Here is a 6,000-nt window from a genome sequence, read left to right as displayed (position 1 = left end):
TGGAGCTCTCCTGTGACTTGTGTATAGGAGGCTCTGGGAAGGGGTGGGACAGGGGGGCACTGGAGTAGAATGCCCTAGATCTGCTATTCTTGCTCTCGGTGTCCTCAGAGCCCTGCCACTCAGAGCTGCAAACTGATGGCGGGAAGAGGCTAGAGGTTGGCAGGGGGATTCTGTCCCTGAGGGTCTCTGCTCATTTCTTCCTATGCCAGGGGTCTTCTCCTATTTTAAAAAATGGTAGGCAATTAAGTCCCATGTTGCTTGAAACAGAAAAAAAAGAGAGACTTTAGAAAATCTCTTGCAAATCCAAAGAGCCAGCTCCTGGCCAGGAGACATGCAAACTCTTTTAATAACCTTTTTCTGGATCTACTTAAATGGAAACAGTCACCAGTATTTTTAGCTGCTGTGTAATGGATGTAAAAAAGAAGGGGGAAATGTGTGTACGTTTTTTCTTCCCTAGTTAGAATAAGAAGGAATTGCTCATTATCTCTTAACCGAGTCACTGCCGGGAAGACAGGGAAACACCCAGGAGTCCCCATTGGCTCCTCCTCTGGCCTGGATGGGATTTAAATCCAGGGAGGGAAGCTGAGGAGGGGAAAGAAGGAGGGACAGAGAAGCACCAAGCTCTGCAGCCCGAGGGGCCCAGTCCCTGGGGGAAGTGTTGGAAGTGGTGCCCAGCAGCCTCTGAGGTAAGAGGTCCTGAGGGCTTTACCTGTGGGCGGGAGGGTGATGGCCAGCTGGGCATGAGCTCCTGAGCTGAAAATCCCAGGCAATGTCATTGCCTAAACCTAATTAGGAAATATTTGCCAGGACCCAAGTAACGTGTCAGCAGTATATTGGATACCCGACAGGGACTGAGTACAATCACCTTCCTACCTGGCCACGTGCAGTCTGTGTTGTAGGGGAATTTCTGCCTGGAGTAACAGATTTTTACATACGATATTTCCTTTAAGTTTTTCGTGCCTCCTCATCTCTTGTTTCTTTGCGGGCTTTTTTTTTTTCTTTATTACAATGTCAAAGCCCTCATTTTTTGGTAAGTTTTCTTACATCTCACTTTTTAATAAAATCCTGAAACAAAGCTTTCATTTTCGATGTGATCAGGAAACTATCCTAACATTCCCCTTTTTTTGAAATTTGGATATGCCAAGTAAGATGATGTTTGCAAATGCACTTAAGAGCTTTGAAGTTTTTTCAAACATTTAATTTTATAGGTTTTATTTCTTATTTGTATTTATTTCTTATTTTATAGGTTTTATTTCTTATTTATAACTTTCCCCCAAATTCCCATGCCATGACCCTTGAAATGCCTTGAGAACACCCATATTAAAGCATTTCAAGAAACTGTGCTGGACTAGTTCTCGGGGGTCTTTTTATTTATGTACCTATTTATTTATTTTTGTGGTCAGGAGAGACCTGAGGAAATGGAGAAGGAATGAATGAGAACAGTCACCTAAAAACACAAAACTGGAGTTGCTGACATGAGCATTTAAAAAAGAACAAATCCTAACATAAAAATAACAAAGTAGGTTAGCCACAGTGCCTAATGCCCATAGGCTCCTCCAGGAGCCAGAGAACCACTGAGGTAGCAGGTGACACGTGCTTAGCCACGGCCATAGACAGGTGGCTGCCGAAGCATAGGATCTGCATGGGAAGAATTGGTGTTTTTTGGCATTTAGATGTTTGTTGGAGACTCAGAGTCAAGGTGACAATGCTGGGAGACAATCTCCGGAAGAAATAGAAAGTATTAACATCAGTTACCATTTTTTTTCCTAGGGGTACTCCCCTGCTCTCCCAAACCAGACATTCTTTCATGCAACTTTGAATCCTGCTATGTCCCCAAATTTGTGGCTGCAGCTGACTGCTAAAGGAGGGAAAATTACACAGGATGACTTCAGATCGTCTTGTGGCTTCTGGTTTCTATTCCAGCACCGTTCTGTGGTTTGAAATATAGGGTAGACTGAGGTCTGCTCCTGAGAAGGGGCCTGTAGAAATCATGCCCAGATCCAGTGGAAACTCTTGTCCATCCACCACTCATTCCAGAGCCTTGGCTCCTATATGATCTGGATACAGATATGAGATCATGGTTTAGGTTCCATAGCAGCATCTGGGGCCACCAGTCAGCAAGCTGGTGATGCTAAGATCTCAAGCCTGATCCCCAAATAGGCTTTGCAGGGTCTCACCACAGTAGACTCGCTGTTAATGTCAACCAGCCACTGTCTGAATAAGTGCTGTTGGTCTCAAGGAGAGACCCAGAGCGTGCGGATGGAACTCACCTTCTTTGGAAGAAGGCTGGAACTTTAAAATTATTTCAATCTGTGGAAAACCACACGTTAAACCAAAGATAGGAAAAGCAATATTTTCATCATACGCCTCTCTTCATTATCATTCAGCTGAAACAGAGTTTGTCATGTGAAGCCCTCTACACCTGTGTGTCTAACGTGATGCTTAGGCATTCTGGAGACTGGGTGTATGGTTGGATGTGGGGGAGGCAGGTCTCCGAATTTATGCCCTTGTGCCCATTTTATCTTCTCACTATGCATGAGCCTGTGCATTCCAGTGAAAGTAAAAGGAAGGGCTTTATATGAGGAAGGAATTCATTCCCATGGTGTCAATGGACATCTTTGCCTTTGCCTGATGCTCAGGAAAAGCTTTAGAAGAGCTTAGCACAGAGCCTGGCACATCATAAGAGCTTAGAAAGTGGTAACTACCATTGTCACCACCCATTTGAGCTTCCGTAAGGTAGACTAATATTCGGTTGATGGAATAAAACAACCACGGCAGCTTGTGACCACCTGTGAAAAGGTGATTGAATGTTGAAGCTGAATCAGAGACACTGTGTGTCAGCTTTTCTAGCTTGTGGTGTATGGGAAGATTTGGTGGAAAGAGCTCTTCAGGAAAAGAGGTCTTGTGTGGCAGTGAGAGTCATCTACAAGGACTTCTTGGGCACTCGCTGGTTGTGGTCCACTGACCCGGAGGAGTGGGTGCACCTAATGATGCCTGAAATGCCACCATATTAAGCCTTATCCCATGAAACCAATTTTTCATTCTCACCCACACTTGGTATCTTCTATCCTGTATAGAATACCTCTGCAGAGGGTTCAGGGTCACAGGGCCTCGAAATAAGTGTTCACATGTATTTGGTTTGTCTGTAGTATGACCTAGCCGAAAGAGTACTGTCTTGTGCATCTCACATGCTCACATTACTAAAAGAGAAAAAGATCCAGAGGTGAAATCGGTAGGCTGAGGACGAGTTGAGCCAGGCACCCAAGAACTTGCTCTCCTGGACTGAGTACTGGGTCAGAAGACCTTGGGGTCATCCAAGGCCCAGGTTGTAGATCACTGGCAGAATATGCCCAAGAGAGTTTGGGGAAGGAGTAACAAATGCTAGGTGACATTTATGACATCAGTGCATCCCTAGCCACCATCTCCTTCACTTTCCTTCATGGTTCAATGATGTCCACCCTGTCATTTAGGGACAGAATATCTTTTTAAGTGACTCTACTGGAAATGGATGATACGATTTTTCTAAAACCCAAAGCAGTGCTCTCATTTGCTTGTGGTTAATTGTAAAAGCAGGATGAGGTAATAAGGGAACCAAAGAAAGCCCTGAATTTAAGTAGAAAGATCTGTAATGGTGGCTAGAAATTGGCTGCCACTCTCTTCGTTGTAAGTCGTATATTTTATTTCCGACCAGGATGTGTGTGCTTCTTTGGAGACAATGAGGTGACATGGAGACCATCAGCCTTAGGATAGGAGAGGACTATCTGGGACTGAGGGTCCATCCTTCTCCTCTGGCCAAGCCTTGGTTGACATCTGCCCCTACAGACAGAAGTCTTGGTCTGCTTTGTGTTTCTTGGGAAGGAAGTTCTCCAGAATTCCATGAGAAATGATCATGATTTAACCTCCTTGTGGGGGGGAAAACGAATTGTTCTTCTAGGAGATCATCCTTGGCACTGCTCAGAGGGAGTACAGGCATAGGATTTAGTTACTGGGCAGTTCATTTTGAAATGAGCACCTGGTAAGCCCTGAGTCTCGTCTCTTCTTTTCCCTTCTCTCTTTTCTTTTCTTTTCTTTTCTTTTCTTTTCTTTTCTTTTCTTTTCTTTTCTTTTTTCTTTTCTTTTCTTTTCTTTTCTTTTCTTTTCTTTTCTTTTCTTTTCTTTTCTTTTCTTTTCTTTTCTTTCCAGCAGAAGAACCCCTCTCTTAAATATGATAGGCAAGAGGACATTGGTTTATTTTTCACAGTTGGTATTCTTCTCACTGGATTTTTTTGAGGGGCAGGCAGTACATATAGCAGAAAGATGAAGAACACAGGGAGAGTGGACAGACCTGGTGTTTGATTTCAGCTCTGCTGCTTATTAGCTCTGTGCCCTTGGGCAAGCTAGTTAACCTCTCTGAACACCTGTTACAAAGAATGGTATCAATTGACTCCCAGGATTTTGAGGACTAAGTGAGAATAATATTTATAAAGTACTTGGCAGTCACCACCGTCTAATAAACCCATACACAAAAAACCTAGGGGCGGATTACTACTTGATACACAAAATATTACCTTCATCAGGACTGTGCTGAAAATACAGAGGGAATCAACACATTCATGGTCACTACCATGCCCGAGATTTACAAGGATGTCCGGCTGAGGAACTCACATATAGATTTTGGGGCTATCTGTGGTTGGTTGGAAATTGAAGTCACAAGGGTGGATGTGGCCATCAAGAGAGAATGAATAGAGCACAGATGAAGAGCCCTGTGACATCAGTGTGTCTTTCAGGGCAGAACCAGGACTGTCCATCCAGCTGATGGTAGCAGCACACTCCTTAAAGAGCCTTTCTCGAAAAAGCAATGCCAGGCAGCATTTGTCTTGAGTCTTAGTATGCCTCTGCCTGCCACTTCCCCACACCCCTCCCACCCCTTCTGCAGCCAGAATTAAAGACGAGATTGGAGTCAATGAGACTGATTCTTGTGGACACCTGGTTTCCCGTGGTTTCCTGCAGGCACATTCCTCGCATGTAAACCCCCTTTATCGCAGACATTCCTACAGCATTTACCAAATGATTCCTCAACAGAAAAATCATCCCCATTCGGAAACTTATCCTGCATTTTCCTTGGTGACATTTGCTGCCCTTTCCGCCCCCTCCCCACTCTGACGGAGCTCTGTCTGTGGTCGGCTGTGCATGCTAGCAGCCTTGGTGAGGTCATCCCTTCCTTCTGCTCTTACACAAGGCAAGTCTCTCCTGCCACGTGCTGGAAGGAAAGACAGCAGGCTTCTCCTCTCGCTCATTACACTTGACAGAAGTGCTAGGTCGCAGATCCCTCCCTCCCATCTTCTTTCCAACAATCACCCTGCCCAGGGAAATCTGAGCTCAACTGGGGGAATCCAAGAGGCTGCAATTAGCGAGGACATCTTGTTACAAGCGACAGGCGGCAGAAGGACGGGTGACACGGAGGGCTCATACGAGGGCTTCTGGGGTTTCTCATATTCCAGGCTTCCCAAAACAAACACAGTGAGACTGGGCTTTGCACAGCCTTGCTGCGGTTTATGGCAAGAGTCTGTAGCTGTTTTGCATTCGTGCAGAACTTCTTCAAAAACCCATCTGCGCTCCATTTGCGTCTCAGAAAATAGTGAGCCATGGGGTGGGGGAGGGGTTTGGATGGCAGGAGTGGGCAGAGAAGTCTCAGTCTGCTTTTCTAGCTCCACTGTTGCCTGGGAAGGGGATCTGGGACAGCGAAAACTCCATTCAAAGAAGTTGCTTTGAGATCAATGTGTGTGGTTATTGGGGGTGACAGAGGTGCTCAGGGCTTAAGCTCAGTTAGTGGACACTGTGTAGACCGGTTTGAATCTGCAGCCTTGCACTTCTGCTGCATAATCAAGGGCACATTGCTTGATGTCCCTGAGCCTCGGTCCCCATTTCGGGGAGTGAACACACAGCTATACGTGTAACTGTGCTACCATTGGGTTGAACTTTTGAAGATAGCAATTGTGAAATAGCTTATCTTTTTTGAGT

At 45.3% G+C, this 6,000-nt stretch overlaps 1 protein-coding gene across 3 annotated transcripts in view; it reads left to right on the top strand.

The window, feature by feature from the left end:
* Positions 1–530: 530 nt before the first annotated feature.
* Positions 531–6,000, top strand: part of TNN (tenascin N) — a 63,691-nt gene continuing 58,221 nt past the window's right edge. For all 3 annotated transcript variants that reach the window (XM_053209829.1, XM_053209828.1, XM_053209827.1), the window contains exon 1: positions 531–686. The gene's annotated coding sequence lies outside the window, so the exon portion shown is untranslated. The remainder of the gene's footprint in view (positions 687–6,000) is intronic.

This window comes from Acinonyx jubatus, chromosome E4 (assembly GCF_027475565.1).
Source record: "Acinonyx jubatus isolate Ajub_Pintada_27869175 chromosome E4, VMU_Ajub_asm_v1.0, whole genome shotgun sequence".
NCBI classification, from domain to species: Eukaryota; Metazoa; Chordata; class Mammalia; order Carnivora; family Felidae; genus Acinonyx; species Acinonyx jubatus.
Note: the sequence above shows the minus strand (reverse complement) of the source record. Positions and strands in the feature narration are given on the sequence as shown.